The following is an 18,407-nucleotide window of genomic DNA, read 5'->3' as shown; positions in this document are numbered from 1 at the left end:
ATGAAAGAAGTAGACATGGCTAAGGCCTTTCTAGATCTTGGCACTAGCGTCTGGATAGAAGGCTGCTTCATTGCAAGTGCATTGATAGATGGAGGTTCTTCAATTAACATCATTATAGATGTGACGACGAAAGATGTAGGTCTATAAGGCATGCAACCTACTCAATGGCTCATTAGACTAGTTGATCAGAGTAGAATTGAGCCTTCACACATCCTTTCATACACAAATACCAGAATTGCTAGAAAAGATTAATGGATGACATGGTGGTAAAGCCTAACTCTTAAGGAATATCTTATCCTTTGTTACTCAGAAGACTGTGGTTGTTTGAAGCGTGAGTAAGGACCGATTGTTTAAAGGAATCTTTATCTTAGGCAAGGGACCTAATAAAGTGGTGGTGAAGCTCTATGGTTTGCACAAAGGCCACAGATCCACCTCCATAGAATTCTCCTCTGATCTCCCAGTGAAGCAAAGGATGAAACATCAACCAAAGACGATTCTGTCAAATCATTTTTTCCAAATAAACCTAAAGCACAATTTCTAAGAGCGGACACTGAAAGCTAACTCTTGAAAGATGCAAAGTCATTGTTGATGGGTGAATATCTCCTACCAGAACCAAGAATGATTTCTGAAATTACCTCAAATAGCGAGATAGAAGCATAGATGTACTACTCTCCATGTTACATGGCCGTAGCAGTAGAGCAAGAGATAGAACTAGAAGATGAAACAGAGAACATGTTCTTCTCCTACAGAGCCCCTATAGAGGAAGAGATAGAGTCCGAAGAGAATGATGATAAAAGTAAAGATGTAGATTATGAAAGCAACATGAAAGAAGCTATCCAACCAGAAGAGAATACTAATGAGGAGGAAGTCCAAGAGGCCACAGAAGGTGAAGATTTCATGTTGTTGGATAGAATGACTACATTACCCTTCAAATTGGTAAATGAATCTCATCATATGCAAAATATTTATCAAAATAAGCCTTTCTTTAGCAATGGCTCTTGTCACCTTACTCTATCTTCTCGAGAAAGGATGATGATGATGCACCTTGCCAATAAGCACCAGTCTTGCAGCCCAAATATAACTTAAATGGTCCCTATTATGTGACATTCTTAGATTCATCCTCAGAAGATGAGCTCTCGAATCAAGAAGTAATTAACTCTCAAGCAAAATCCAAAATAGTCGTGATACCCATTTCAGCATCCCAAAGAGCCAAACGAGTCCCCATTGAAGGTCATATGGATTTTTCATTATTAATTTTTGATTGTGTTTTCGTGTGCGTTTTTTGGCCATGTGAATGCCTCTTTTTCCATTGAAACATTGGTTTGGTTGAGTTGTCCATCCCATTTCTCTCGTCGTCCTGCCGAGCCTACTTGTCCTTTTTTTCAACTCTTCATTCGTGGTTGGTCCAAAATTAAATTTTTTGTGTTTTTAGACCTGTCAAATGCCCCACGTGTCGTGTGATCTCAATTTTTGTCCCGTAACCTACATTGTTGGGTCCAACGTGCCACGTCTAACTTGCCTGTGCTCATTTCGCTCTCCTCTTATCTCGGTGGTTCAAAATTTTTTACCCCGTCCCATGGTCATTGTGAGACAAGGGGGAGCCCATGGTTAATCCTTTTTTCCAACAATCTTTTTTTTAACCAACCAAAAAAATAAAATACTTTAAAAAAATATCACCCCATGTCACTCACCTATTCTTCTTCTTCTTCTTCTTCTTCTTCTTCTTCTTCTTCTTCTTCTTCTCTCTCTCCTTTCCCACCAGTCACCTCCCCATGGCAACATCCCCACTCCTCCTCCCCCTCTCCTTCCTCCCCACCTGCTATGCTGTTAGAGTTGCCGGCCATCTGCCGCCTCCATCCTACACCTCCCACCACCAGTGCATCTCAACCATCCATTGCCTTGGTGCTTGACATTGTTGCCTCTAGCCTTGATGTCACCTCTTGCACCTTCCCCCCGTCGTGCAAACCTTCTCCCTATCCTTCTCCACCCCAACTACCCCTTCTTGCTTAGGCCACCACCCCGCGTGCGGCTCTCCACACCACCATCCCACATGTAGCCTTCCTCTCATCTCCTCCCTTCTCCCCTTTCTTGCCTAGCCTCCCCCCAACCCCTGGTTCCCTCCCAACTCCCTCCCCCCAATCCCCCATTTCCCCCCTACTCCCCGGTTTTCCCCTAGTCCCCCCTGCCTAGCCCCCTTTCCCACCCCCCCACATGCACACCCCCTCCCAAGCCCATGTTTTCCCCCGTTCCCCTCGCAACTATCAATATCATAAATAGCACCACCCAGAGACAACCCCACTATACCCCTTTCCCCCATGGCAAACCCCCCTCCTCAATCTTTATTCCTATGCAAGCCTCCACATCATTTTCTGTGTATCCTTAGCATGTGTTGTTCGCGTGCAATTTTCCATGGTCCATGAGTGTGTGGCTTATTGTTGCTTGTTCACGCACAAGGACGTGCATGGGGTTTCATCCAGTGCCACAAGGCTCATTGTTAATGTTCACGACTAGCGTGGTGAACCATGGTACCCACCTTCTTGTTAATTTAAAATCGTCAAACCTCTAGACAAAAAATATAAAAATTCATTAAAAACAAAATAAACAAATAAAATTACAAATTTTACAAAAATAATGAAAAAAATAAAAAACATAGTCCTAAATTTTGGATAGTAAATATGATTTAAAAATCGAAAAAATATAGAAAAAATCCACTAAAAACCAATAATTTCTATTTTTTAAAAAATAAAACTCATAAAAATATCTAGAAAATAACATAAAAATATGAAACAAATCCCCAAAAATCACATTCAAAATTCCACACTTTCTAGTATTGTTTTTCTTTCTAATTTTTTTCATTTTAATCTAGTAAAAAATTGTATGTATGTATGTGTGTGTGTGTATATATATATATATATATATATATATATATATATATATATATATATATATATATATATATATATATATATGTAACTAAATTACACAAAAATACATGCCATATTTTTATCTTTGCCCTTATGCTATCAAATTTCAAGTTGGTTGGATTTCATTTTGGTTTTCTTTATGGATGTGGCCGTTACTTTTTTGTGTGTGCATTCAAATTAGGGTACATACACACCCTGCAGGTAGCAATTTTTTCAATTTTTTTGTGTGTACAACAAGCCACATTTAATTCCTAAAATGAACCTAGTTGATCACCTTTTTCATGCACATTCCATGCCCAATACACCATTAAAATAAAATAAAATAAACCCACTATTCACATGGCATGCACTTCATGCACTATACATACCCATTTTTAATTTGTGATAAAAGGAACCAACTATCACTCATGCACACATTGGCCAAAAGGTGCTCCACAAATGACAAGTTTTAAGAATGAATTTGCATATGAAGACCCTATGAATCGAGATCACAATCATGGGTTGTACTTAATGCTTCAATCAATTTAATAAATATTGTAATGGGTAATTAAGGAACCACTATTTTCATTTCTAAGGTATATCACCTAATGGAAAAATTTCACCCATTGATAATAATTTCTTAAAATCCACTTGACATTAAATCTTTACCAATCCACCCTACACACCTATCATCTAATTAATGAGCATGCTACCATTCACTAACATCATGGTGCAAGTTGAGTAGTTGGATGCTCCATTGTAGGGTGTTTAACTAGGGTATAGCACACAACTATTGTACACGTTAAATCTAAGGCACTTTTTGGTCAAGAGAATATCATTACTACAAGAAACCAACACATGGCACATGATGGAGACATGACAAGGCTACTATCCATATAAACCATAGTGAGTAAGAGTGCCTTAGTTATACACTAAATTTACTTACAATCCCCTTGAAAGAGAGGGTTGTTGAATCTACAAGCTACCCAATTAAGGACATCTACAATGCATGTCTATCCATATCTAAGAATGTATACATGTATACTTATGATGCATACATTTTAATACCAGTGTGGGTGTGCCGCAGTCTACTACTCAGTCGTTGTTGACATTATCTGTTCAATAGTGTCTATGTCCTGTGGTTTGTTTGGTTTTCAATATTTTGATTGTCACAATCTTACAATTAGGGGTACGGTGTGTATGTTTTGTTTTTTTTTCCTGCCTAATATGAGGATCACGGTACTTGTGTGTTACATATCATAAAGCTTTTGATCATATGAGTGGGTAGATTATGTCAAAATTTCTGTAGGATGTGGTTTGTTTGGGGTGTTCTGTGGTCATGTGTACGAGTTGATATTTTTTTCAATCTCTTATCTATTTTTATTCTACTATTTTGTGGGCATTCTTTTTGTTTGTGTGGTGTGTGTTTTGTTATCATTTGAATGGCACCTGAGACTATTCTCCATTATTGAAATCAGACCTTACTATTAAGGTCGGTCTCTTTCCAATTTTGTGGCTCTTTCATTGCCACTAATTCTAGATGTATCCTAATCTATGTGATGAGTTCTTATCCTCTTATAGTAATCGTGCTAGTTCTTTTCGAGATACCATTGTCATGATGACATCTAGAAACTTGAGGAAAGCTTTGTCTTTTCCTTACCATGGAGAGGTTTTTCCAGCCGCACGTCAGCTCTTAGCTAATGAGAACATTGTCAAGGTGTTGTAGAAATAAACCTGTACCATCCTAGATCCTAAGAAAGTTCTTACCACCTCAAATGTCTTGGTGGTAATAATCTGTCATTCGTTTTGGAAGCTATTGTATCAACTTCTTCAAGATAGGTTCATGCCTACCAAGATTCTGTCCAATTACTTGTCCAAGGAGTTATTCACTACCTTTAAAATTGTGCTTAAATATGTGTTCATTGATTGGAGTTCATACCTTTGTACAAAAATGGATCAACATTTTATCAAGGTCACTAGGGATAGTGTGACTAATGTCACCTATAGGTTGTATTTGTGTGCTATTTTGGCATACTCTACCCTTGCCAAGGAAGTTTTACCACCTTCAAAAAACCTTCCAATGGTTCCTCCTCCTCCTCCTCCAAAAGATCATGAACCCATTTCTAAGGATAATGATTATCCTCCTCATCTGGTAATTCAAAGAGGTGTTTAAAATGTGTGGCTGAAACTGTTTTAATTTCAATTCCTCCAATGTTGATCCGTGCTACCTCAAGAAGTGCTCTTCTTGCATACCTTACATCTACAAATTTGTTTAGGGTACACAGAAATGGTAATATAGAAATCTCAATTCCTTCTCTACACTATTTGGTAGCAAGAGAGATACCATTCCTTTCTTATGTAAGGATATACAAAGCTCCATAGATATATCAGTTATTGTCTATATTCAATAGTTATATTCTTCTTTTTATGAGGAGATGTAGCAATCTAAGGAGGATTTATGCAACACCACTATAGAGCTTGCGTCTACTAAAGAAACCCTATCTGATCTATTCAAACAAATGAAGCTTCAAACTAAATTGTTACAAGCCCAGAAAGTAGTAATATCCTCTTTGTAAGCCCAATTAATGGAAGAAAAAACTCAAGAAGCTACTGTTATTGAGAAAAGAGATCATCTTTCTAATAAAAACTAGGAGTTCCAAGCCTTATTGCACAAACAGTAGAGTTGCAGTCAGCAAACACCATAATTGATAGTCAAAATATCTAGATCAAGGAGTTGAAAGAACAATTGGCTTGGTTACGCTCTGTTCCACCAAGTCCTAGTACACCCCCTACTATGCCTTCTTTGTCAAATACGAACTTGGTTGCTCTCCAACGTAGTGTGATGGTCCACAATTTCAAACTAAGGTGGAGAGGTTACAATCTAGAATGGAACTTTTGTGGACTTTCTTTGAGCAATTTATGGAATATATCCCACTATATCACTCTTTTTTTATGCTTTATCAACAACAACACCTAGCCTTTTATATGAAGCTATCCACTATGGATTTGTGTTCTCTAGAGGATGGATGGAGTAGTGCTTGGTTTGTTGATCTCCTTGTGGAAGTGGTGAGGATAGTCTTTGAAGCCTCTATCATACCTAACACCATGCTAATGTCTTACATGTATAGTTGAGGTGATCTTGTGATTTTGGAGGATGAGGATCTATCTTGGTATGTGGGGGATATTATTTTTTAAGGTGTCATTCATGTTTGACATCTGAAGATACGGATAGATGAGATTTTCCAAGCTTATTCATTTAAAGTGGCTAGCTACCCTAAAGTTTCTTTGCATTCAATGATAGATTATGTTGCCTTGAATCCTTGACAATAAAAAGCCTTTTCATGTCTACAAAAAAAGGGTAACCAACTCTACAAGAGGATCTTTTAGCCCATATTTCTACACAATCTCCTTTTGACACATCCTTCTTTGAAGCTTACAATCATTGATCTATTTTAGGTACATCGGTACCTTCACTCATTTATTATTAATAGATAGCCCATAGATTTAATTCGTATATGTCTATACTTTAATGGACTTCCATATTCCACCTCTTCTTTTTAAACCTCAATTGGATCCAAAAATTCTTATTTTCGCTCATTTCTCATTCATTGTAGATCTCGTTTTTTCACCTCCTTATTCTCCATCATCTAATACACTCCTTTCTACTTTTCTAGCATACTTCTTAACTCCTTTCTTATCATATTTTGTTAAATTGCCTAAATCTCCATGTTTAAGCCTCTCTTCTCTTTTTATTTTTCATATTTGTCATTTCATCCTTTAATGCTTGTTCCTATTCCTTCTTTCATATCTTTCATTCTTGATCCACCTCAATTGGTTAGTAACCACTTAGGTTTTGATTTGTAGATACCTAGATGCAAAGGATGGAGTCAAACACATTCGTTGATAGGTCCCCATATTAATTGTCCTGTCACTCCAAGGAAATGGAATATTCCTATACAAGCTTATCAAAGTTATTTTCAGTTTGCCCAAATCTATTATCAATCTATTGATCCTTCAGTTAGATTGGCTACTCATTTTGCTTGGTACTTAGCATACATGCATAAGCATTCTCATAATGATTAGAAGCTAGTACCTAAATTGTGCCTTAGTGCTAATGTGGATATTTGTCCGCATCAATTAGACATATTGTATTTTCATACTCTTTGTGTTCTAAGCAGATATCTTGTACTTGTGGAGAGAACGTGCTACTTGCAATTCTTTCGAAATCCTCCCAAAACATTTGTGGATAAATCCTTCTCTATAGATAGATTTCAAAACCATCAAGCTTTTAAGCATGATACACTCCATTGATTCTTGATGTTTTTTTTTTTTTTTTTTGCTATAATGACATGTTATGTTTTTTAGAGGTGCCATTCAAGTAACTATTATATGCCTAGTTTGTGTATGTGCTGTGTGAGTTGTGTATGAAAGGGTTGTGGTTTGATGAAGCTGATCAAGATGGTGGTTCTTTGGTGATTTCCTAGTTTTTTATAATTGCAATGGACATAAGAAACCTCCAACATTCTTTACAAGTTTGTCACGATTTGGTCTTTTTCGGATGAGTTAATGGATAAAATGTGTTTTTTTTTTCATTAAACTTGTTTGCCAGATGTAGGTTATTAGAAGGGATTGAGGATTTGTTCGAGCTAGAGTTGGTGATTGATAATGGTGATTATAGAGATTTTATTATTCTTTTTTCAAGGTCATGAGGATGCTCCCTTAGCTAAGTGTGGGGATATGTTAAGTGCTAGATTCACTAGATTTTTAGCTATTTTTGTTGGATTTTGGGTGATTTTTGTTTTATTTTGTGGTTGATTGATTGGATTTTGGATGGTTATAAAGTGTTTTGAAGTGTATTATAATGGGTTGAGTATGTTTGAGAAGCTTACGATGGTTTTAAATTGTGTATGAGATCAATATGTAGTGGTATTAGTGATATGTGAGGTCAAGGTGCTAGAATACCAATGGTGATTAGGACTACATCCACAAAGTAGTGGCATTTGTGGTCAATAGTCAATCAAAAGTCTTGGTGACTAGCAATTGTGGATAGGGAGGCACTCATGTAGTTGTGTTCAAGCAGCCATCATATGCAATCATAGTCAAGGCAAGAAATTTATCATGGTATTTTGTAGTTAAAAAGCATTATACCAAGGTGGTGTCTATATGGCCTTGGTGAGATTTAGGGTTTCCCTAGATAAAAAGAAAGTTATTTAAGGTTTTTACCCTAGTTTTTGGGTTTGCTTGTTGGTTGCAACAAAAGATGGATCTCTCTCCCTTCACAAATCTAACAAGCTATGGCTATGAGATCATTGCATAGGCAAGTAGAATCAAGATAAGAGATGATGGCTCAACAAATGTAGAGATCTCTCCTTCCAAGTAGCCTAATATGCTAAGTGTCATAGTCAAGAAGAATCCCATAACCATCATTGCCCTATCAATTCATTATAATTTTCCTATTTGTGCCATGTCTCAATTATGCAAGTGCAAATCATGTATGTCTTCAAGATTCCCTTTGGCTCCCACACCCTATGCATTAAATTGTTATTAGAAAAGCAAGGGCACAAAGTTTGTCAATCTGGAGGATCCATGTGATGTCCCTTTCATCTTGTCTCATTAAGGAAGAAGTCAAACCAACTCAAGCCCACATTCTACCATAGAAAATTAGGTTATCCAATTTGCTTAAAGCTAAAGGAGAAGTTCGAGTTCTTAAAGATTTGTTGATGGAGCAACCACCAAAGAAGATAGTTTGATATCATGGCTATGCTCTTTTACTTGATTAAGGTACCATTAAGTGCACCTTCTAACATGTTTTGTTATGTTTGTGCTCTTTTACTTGACTAAGGTACCACTGAGTACACCTTCTAACATGTTTTGTTATGTTGGGCATCCCACCCTCAATTGACTCCATATCTAGACCTATCAAAATCCATCCTCATCTATTGTGTCCTTTAACTCATCTCTTATTTACTCTTCCTTGATTTTCTTTTAAACACATATCTCATTTATTCTTCATGTATCATGCCAAGGAAGGTGACAAATGCACAAAGGCAACTTGGGAAGGTTATTTGTGGACTTGAAAATCATGGAACCATAGCTCCTCCACTAAAAGAACTTGTTTGCACTATAGAAAGGCACATCCTACTAGATCTCCAAAAAAAAAGTTCATGTCAAAGCATCCAATCTAGTGATGGCCCTTCTTTCCCTATCTAATTTAGCAAGGGTCCGTCAATGCCCATCCACCTCTCCTTTGAAGCCCTTACAAAAATTATTTGCAAGAAGATAAATAAACCAAGGTGGATTGAAGTTAATAAAGAAAATTATAGCTCGTGAGGATGGTTTGTCGTGAGGGGTGTAGTTGATAACTTGAAGGCAATTGTACCTCATGAGGATGGTGTCTCAATGAGGATAAAATGAGTACAACATCATTGAGAAGGTGGATTGATGATAAGACTAAGAAAAATAGGAAGGCCCACCTAATATAGTATTGGAAGAAAAAATACCCTTGTTGATTGGAAATGTAGCATCCAAGATGTTGATCATGGGGTGCTTGCAAATACTTTGAAGCTAAAGGAAACTAAGGTAGTCTAATCCCACATTAACACCTTTAATAATGGCATCCCTAGAAAAATTTGGTGGCATAGATCTCATTGACAACACCAACAACAACTCACAATCCATATATGTGAGAACCTTGATAGGTCTTATGCAAAACTTTGCATCCTGAAGTGGTCAAAACATTTCATGTTAGCTTGGCAACCATGTACAATTAGGATCACTACCCCTGGAAATATTTCAAATTTGGATGAGACAAGAGTGTGAGGCAGTAAGGATAGAGGTGTGTGGGTATTGGAAAGGAAAGGGTTTAAGAATGTGTATTGCATGACACTCAATAGCATGGAGTGGTTAAATACACTATGTTTCATAAATATTGTTGGGTATTTATAATTAGGCAACTACATCTTCAAAAAAAATGTTATGTAAAATTATATACTAGAGTATGAAGAAGAGATTGTAGTGTTAACACAAAACAAGGCTTGGATGATTAAGAAACCATTTGAAGTGTGGTTGAAGCACTTTAAGATGGTGGTCTCAAATCTTCCCACTCCTTTGTGATAATTGCTCATTATGGATGGTCATGGTAGACACACAAGGTTGGCATGCATATTATCAAACTTTGAATCCACACCTTCCATAAGCTCCATTTAGATGTCTCACTGTTTAAGCCCTTCAAGTTCAATTTCACAAAGGAGAGAAGTTTTTGTTGGGGATAAAGTCATGTATGCCCATGCCACCATGTTTTTTACTTTGCGCACTGTGATTGCACACCTATACATTGGAGGTAGCAAGCACATATCATTGTCACTTTATTCTTTATTCTTTCAATGACTATTAAATAAGGAAAGGCTAGTCACACATTGGGACTATTGGAGTTCCCACATACAGTATCTCTCTCTCTTGCTTGTTTGCTTCATCCACCATAGCTCTAGCTTTGATCTTCCTTTCGCTTGTGTGCTTCCACTTGGATCTACCTTTTTGTTGCAAGTTCTCCATCCATTATATCTATATTTCATCATAGGGTGTCCATGAAATATTACATATTTCACATCCAACACTATCTATAGTCTAATGGATTCTAATGGAGATGGGTTGTAGATCCACTCGAGGATACATATTAATGATGCCTCCAATCAAAATCTTAGGAATGCATAGGTAAGATAAATGTCAAGAAGCATTGCTAAGCTTTGTCATTCTAGAAAAAAATCCATTATTCATTCATGGAAAAAGTATTATATACAAGAATTTTATTTACTTTTAATCATAACTACTAAGAAGATTTTGTTACACTTCTTTTGTGGTTGGAGGATATGGATTTAAAGGGTTTTTGGCTCTTATGAGTTTCTAAACTCTTTTAGCAAAAAACCATTATTCATTAATAGCAAAAGCGTTAATAATGTTATTAATTTTAATCATAACTACTAACAAGATTTTGTTACACTTCTTTTGTGGTTGGATTATATGTGTTTAAAGGTCTTTTTGAACCTTATGAGTTTTCAAACCCTTTTAGTAATGTTTTTAACACACAAGTCCTAAGCTTATGAATTATAATTTCTGTTTTGACACCACATGTAATGTTTCTACCTAGCATAACCCTAATGGCACGTTTTAGTAGTCCATCAAGAGACATGTCTAGGTGGCACCATCCAGAACTCTCATAACCAAAGTTTATCACATAGTTTCACTTGAGTCAACCTCACAAAAGAAGCTTTGCCTCATTCCCACAAGGATCAACCTATGGGTTTCTAATTGACTTTTTAGACTCCTATCAACTTTCTAGCACCGAATAATAGTTGCTTATGTCAATATCAAAGCCAAAGCAAACTAGTACTGCACTTAGCTCATCAAGAGTGAGAAACAAGGGGGGCCTATGTGCATCAACCCCTCTATGTTAACTCTCACCCTAGCCCCCTAAATAGTACTAAATTGGGTTTCTATGATAATACTCTATGACCGTCAACATTTTGGCCCTTTCCTAATCTAACATTTTCTTTTGCAAAGCAAGACCATCCTGCTATAGTATGAATCGGGGATTCACCCACCTACTTCCCTCAAAGGTGCACCTCTAATTTTCTAATTAAGTTTTATCAAGTTCACATTAGACATATAAATACAATTTCCTTAATTAATCGGTTAAAACATGTTTCTTCACATAATGTTAAACACATGTACAAAAACAAGTAAAACATTTATTTAAGAAAACATGATCTTTATTCCAAGAAATTTGTACAACCATAGCTTCATTCCATCAATCACGATCCAAAAAATTGAACTCTACCCATTAGCACAATTTTCCCTTAGCTAGCATCGAGGCCTTTCAAAAAACCTATCCTCAATTGGCATGGAGTTAACCTAATCCTAGCACATCAATGGAATTATGGCTAGAACCCCCTTGGCTCCTTGATGCCTCCTCGTTAGTTATATCCCTTTAGAGAACTCTTGCATTGAGTGTTGGTTCTAGCATCTAGAGTGGACATCGGCTCTTGGTGAGGGAAACTCATGATTAGCTTTGGAGGACTTGTCAAGCATGTCCCTCAAAATTATCATGTGTAGACAAAATATCTTTTAGAAGAATACATAATCACAATCAAATAGAGTCCTGATACATCAAGCTATATTTCGATTAAAAATGCATGCTTAAACTCACCTAAGTGATTTATCCTCTAGCACAAGGTCTCTTGTAGTCATGAAGTGAAATAATCTCAAGTTGTCTTTTTGGAAAAGGGGATTAAACCTTGGGTCTATCAAGGTTAATTATACTCAGCTCCTTTCCTCTTCTTGAGGTCTTAGTAGTTACTTGGGGTTCTTGCCCTAAACTTAGTGTTTCATAGCTATTTTTAGCTCAAATTTTATTGACTAAGATCACCATCCAAAGCATCAATTTTGAGGGTACTCATTTATCCTTGTAAGGTTCCTTCTAGAGTAGAGCTTTACAGTGTCCTTTATGTTGAGAAACATGGATCTTGAACATAGTTTAGCTATGAAGGCTTGAACTCATAAGCAAGAGACATGAAAATTGATGACTAGACATAAACTTTCACTCAAATGAATTAGGTTCCAAGATAGATTAGCTTGGACTCATAAACACAATCTTGAGTGGATAGGGTTACAGACTCTAAGTACAAAGTACAATAGCATTGCATTGAAAAGTGAGCCAAGTACATGCTTTTATAGCTTTCCAGCTTCTCCACTCTCCTCACTATGCATATGGGATTCAGAACATCTCTTCCTAGAGCATACGTCATTTGTCTATTTCTCAACACCCCCCTCAAATGATGAGTTCCTACACTTGTTGGCTTTTGCCCCCCCTTCATGACGTCATGGCCCAGGAGACTAGCTCATAGGCAGCCTAGTCAAGTTAAAGCTTGAAACTTTACATCTTTGGCAAGAGTTTCTACAAAGCAAATCCATTAAGAAGAAACATATGAAAGATATAATGAAAATTCTTTTTAGAATAAACTGTCAGAGTTGTTGATGGTAGCAGAAGTATCTTCTTCTTCTTCTTCATTCATGAATTGGTTCTAGTGGTGATCATTCTGCATCTGTTGTGCTCTTTTCTTGTGGAAACATTCACTGGCTATATGGCCAGTCTTACCACAATAATGACATGTCATTCATTTTTTGTTGCCGGTGTTGAATCCTCAACCTCTTCCTTTGGGTCCAGCAGCTCCTTTGGTGTATAAGAGATTTTCCCTAGATGATGGGATACCATCTTTTGCATTCTTGTTCTTCTGTTTATTCTCTTCATCAAGAAGAGAGTGGTCAATATCTTTAAGTGAGAGGCTGGGAACATTACTTAGTGTTGAAAGTAGGTTCTCATATGGTTCATGATTAGCACTGGCAAGTAGCACCGCTATTGCCTCATCCTCATCAATGTTATTTTTAAGAGTTGCAAGCTGAGTTTTAAGACTCTTGAACTTATTGATGTGTACAGTAATAGACAAACTGTCTTTAACATCCAACTTATAAAACTGCATGAGTAATTTTACTTTTGAGTTCTTTGCTTGTGTACCAAAGATCTTGTCAAGTTCTTCCCATGGCTTCTTTGCATCCCTGATGCTAGAGATGTGGTGTAATACATCATCTGATAGACCACAAGCAATAATGCATAGAGCTTTGTTGTTCATCTTCTTCCATGCCTTTGTTTTAGGTTGCTTCTGCAGCATCTTCCTCTTTAGCATCTTCTTTCTTGTCATCTGCATCATTGTCCTCAAAGAGATCCTAGAGGTCTTTCCTCATGAGATGGTACATGGTCTTCTCCTTCCATGTGTGGAAGCCTTCACCATTAAACTTTGATATATGCTTGAGTTCAGTCATCTTAGAAGGAGGTGTTACCACGAGGACATTCAGGCAGTGTCTGTCCTTTTACAATGAGATTGAGACTTACAAGGAATTGGATCAAAATTTCAAATCATTACAGTCTTAGAATAGGCTTTGAACTAGCTTAAATGAAATCATAAGATGAGTTACTCTTGATTAAGCTAAATCCCTAAGTGCCAAGAAGCACTAGTTGAGTATCAATAGATATTATGTCTTGAAGATCTTGATATTTGGCTCGATGTTGCTAGGTATTTTTTGAACTTCCTTGGGCACTTCCAGATCTGCAATAGGATTTAGAGGTAATGTCAGAGTGATCAAAGTCACTATTGATGATGGCATTGAGAAAAGAACAAGGTTGCCAAGCTTTTTAAGTTTCAGGCTATGGTGGAATTAGGGTTTGCAGGAACAAGCAACTAATTTTTGAGCTATAGCAGATCGTACACACAATTATTCGGGACAAGAATTGTTGGGGAGATAGCCTATTAGATAGGCTTCAAAAGCCCTATGCCAGCAAGATAGATTTCACCGTGTGGAGGACGAACCGATTGTACGAACTGAAATTGGCGCAATTCTGGCAGCAGCGACCTGGGAAATGCATAATGTCGAGCAAGGAAGAGGCCAATGTCAAGGTTCGATATGCTGGCATGAAGCGTCCTGAGTAGGAGAAGATTTTATTAGTTTAAAGCCTGAGCTATCTCCTCTTCTTTGGCTAGATCCAAGGCCTCCAAACAGGCAGGGTGCTATTGGCTATGGCTGCCAAGAAGAGATGTTGAGAATGAAGTAGGAGATGAACTCAAACACTTGTCCTGAGCTGAAGCTGAGCTATGAGAAGTTGGAGGAGCAGGGAGAAGAGCTAAACTGAGCTCACCATGGCTCTAATACCATGTTGAGAAACATGGATCTTGAACACAATTTAGCTATGGAGGCTTGAACTCATAAGCAAGAGACATGAAAACTGATGACTAGACACAGACTTTCACTCAAGTGAATTAGGTTCCAAGATAGATTAGCTTGGACTCATGAACACAATCTTGAGTGGATAGGGTTACAAACTCTAAGTACAAAGTGCAATAGCATTGCATTGAAAAGTGAGCCAAGTACATGCTTTTATAGCTTTCTAGCTTCTCCACTCTCCTCACTATGCATATGGGATTCAGGACATCTCTTCCTGGAACATACATCATTTGTCTATTTCTCAACACTTTACACCATAAATTTATGGTTCTTGCACCTTAATTGAATCCTCAAAAGGTTTTTCAAGGATGATGGTCTCTATCTAATATCTTAAGATCCTAGGCAAAGAGAATGTATCCAGTGTAATCCTCCAAGTGATCTTAGCCTAAAGAATATATCCATCATAATCCTCCAAGTGACCATACTTCTCTTGAACTCACAACCCAACAAGGGCAAGTCTAAGTCTCATGGGCAATCACATAGTAAGTCCTATGGTCCAAAGTCCTCTCTTAATTTTCATTATTATGGGCAATAGGGTCATATAAGATTAAAGTGCCATAAGATGTGGAATGATAGGTGCAAAAAAGGCAAAGGAAAAGTGTAGGATAATGCCAAATCTTCCAATGATCATAGCATTTTTCTTAAGTCCAATATTAAGATTTTCTCGATCATCGATATATCCATCATTTTGATGAAGGATAATTTTTAAAATACCAAACTATATTAGAATGTAACAAAACTTCACATACGCACCCGCTAGGTGGCCAAAGCCCTATATTTCTTTTGGCAAAAGAAAGCTCCCTTGTCCAATGTTTGGAGTTTGGAGCTACTTTTCTAGTGTCTTAAGCCACTTTTCTACCATAAACATAGCTCCAAACTCCAAACTTTGGATAAATACCTTGGAGGGTTGCTTAAATGATTACATACTTGTTGCTTCTCACTTGACGCTATTTTTTTTACTTGATACTCAGTTTGCTTATTCTTAGTGTTGGCTTCTTAATTCGAGGGCTTATTTCAACGTTACCCCACATCATCATTGGGTTATACCTACCACATTATTATAAGTTCAATTAGAGAGAGTGATAATCAAGTATGTGACATTGTTGACACATGTAATGTGAGATTGCAGTTTAGTACTAGTTCTCCATTTGTCCTTCATGATGCATGCCATGTCTTGGTTTTGACTAAAAGCTTTATATCCATAGGATAGTTGGATGATGACATGTACCATGTCTCTTTTGGTGATTTTGCATGGAAGATTATACATGCCAACCTCATTTTTGCTAGAGGTGCAAAGGTTGGCAACCTATATCCTTTGCTTGTATCTGAATTTTTTAATCATGGTTTGGCTATGACTAACCATCCACATGTACCTCTTTGGTATCACCATCTTGGGCACATGTCCCTTAAAGGAAATTAAAATGCTTATTTGTTTGCAATATTTGTCGCCTCTTGACTACTCAACATGAGTCTAAGTTTTTCCTAATGTTGACCAAAATTAAAAATGTAACAAGCGGGACACACACCGACTAGGGTTTAGACACCAAGTCACACTAATCAGGGTATATAAGGTGTAAGAGCCCCAGATTAGGGCAACCAGTTATTATCAAGATCATACACTTCACCTTCATCTCCAGCTTCCATGGCTTCATCCTCCCTTATCTCCTCTTTTTTATCTTTCACTCTCCTCTTCTAGTCCCCTTCTTCTTGCTCTCTTTCTCTCTCTTCAGCTCTTCCCCTCTCACCTCTCAGCTTCATTCATTACAAGTGGTATCAGAGCGGAACACACAACAACTAGGGTTTAGACACCCAGTCACATTGGCCGGGGTATTGGTGCAGTACTATTGCAAGAGCATGGTATGATTGCATTTGAGAGCCGCAAACTTGATGAGAAGGAGATGCAAATGAATGTATATGACCAGGAGATGTTGGCCATTCTCCATGCCATCAAGAAATGGCACCACTATTTGTATGGCAGCCGCTTCCAGGTGAAAAGTGACCATCGAGTCCTCTAGTACTTCTTGACTCAGTCCACTTTAACTCCTAAGCAAAGGCGATGGGTGGCAACCTTACAAAACTATTGACTTTGACATTTCGCACACTTGGGGCAAGGATAATATTGTGGCTGATTCACTTTCTCGAATGTGGGCATGTAGAGTATCCTCTATCTCTGAATTGCACAGTGATTGGGTTGAAGAGCTTCAAGAGGCTTACTTGTTAGATGATCACTTCAGCCACATATTTCAGAAATTACAGCATGGGGCCATGGCTGAAAACTCCCAATATCAGCTCAAGTCCCATGGCAAGATTGTTATCCCCCACACGTCCCCCTTCACGCGGAAGATCATGGAAGAGATGCATTTTTGCCCCACTGCTAGTCACTTGGATGTTTTCAAAACATGTGACACGATTGCCAAGAGCTTTCATTGGAAAGGCTTATGGAGGGATGTCAAGGACTTTGTGACCAAATCTGTTCCATGCCAACAGAACAAGGATAGTACACTCAGGCCCACTGGCCTTTTGTAGCCTCTCCCTATCTCAAAAGGGAAATGGACTCACATCACAATGGACTTTATCACTGGCCTTCCCGCGACCAAGAAAGGATGGAATAGTATCTATGTGGTAGCTGATCGCCTCACCAAAGCTGCCCACTTTATCCCCACTAAGACCCAATATACTGCCTCTCAAGTGGCCATTATTTTTTGGAACATGTCTTCAAGTTGCATGGCTTGCCACAAGTCATAGTACATGATCGGGATGCAAAGTTTATGAGCAACTTCTAGCAGACGGTTTCACCTCCATGGGGAGCTTGCTCCATCCACTGCATACCACCCTCAGACTGATGGCCAAACTGAAAGAGTGAACAAATGGCTTGAGACATATTTGAGGCACTTTTGCCATGATGTACAACACAGCTGGGATACGTAGCTCCACTTGGCTGAGTTTGCATATAATAACTTCACACACTCTAGCATTGGAGTTTCCTCTTTTGAGGCCTTATATGGGTATAAGGTTTCCCTCCCCGTTGTCTTATTTAATGATAAGATCAATCCTCAGAGTCAAGCGGAGTTGGATCACATGCAAGCCTTACTTCAGCAATGTAAAATGAACCTTTAAAAGGCCCAAACACACATGAAACTCCATGCTAATGAGAAACAAAGGCATTTGGAATTCCAAGAAGGGGAATTGGTTCTTTTGAAGGTGCCTAAGTCTCGCTACTTGACTCTTAAAGAAGGCAACAGTAACAAGTTGGCCCACCACTTCTATGGCCCATACCAAATCCTAAACAGAGTTGGTGACTTGGCCTATCGCTTAGAACTCCCCCCTACCACCAAATTTCACAATGTGTTTCATGTCAGCTAGCTGAAACCCTTCGTGGGTTCCTCAGTGGACTATGTGGAAGAACTTCCTCCCATAGATGAAGAAGGCATCACTCAAAATATTCCTGAAGCAATCATCGGGCAGTGAGATAAGCACTTACCATCTCGATCCATCAAAGAATACCTCATCAAATGGAAAGGTCTACCCCTAGAAGAAGCCTCCTAGCACCCAGCAACCATTGTCAGTGAATTCCCTTACCTCCATGAGGCCCCACGACTGGAAGACTAGTCGGTCATGCCCCAATTGAGGACCCTCTGCTTGCAAATTGCACACTGTTTTAGAACATTTTTGTAC

The sequence above is a fragment of the Lygodium microphyllum genome, chromosome 14, assembly GCF_053477565.2.
Source record: "Lygodium microphyllum isolate KBCC chromosome 14, Lygodium_microphyllum_v1.1.10, whole genome shotgun sequence".
Taxonomy (NCBI): Eukaryota; Viridiplantae; Streptophyta; class Polypodiopsida; order Schizaeales; family Lygodiaceae; genus Lygodium; species Lygodium microphyllum.
This window is presented reverse-complemented; position numbering follows the sequence as displayed.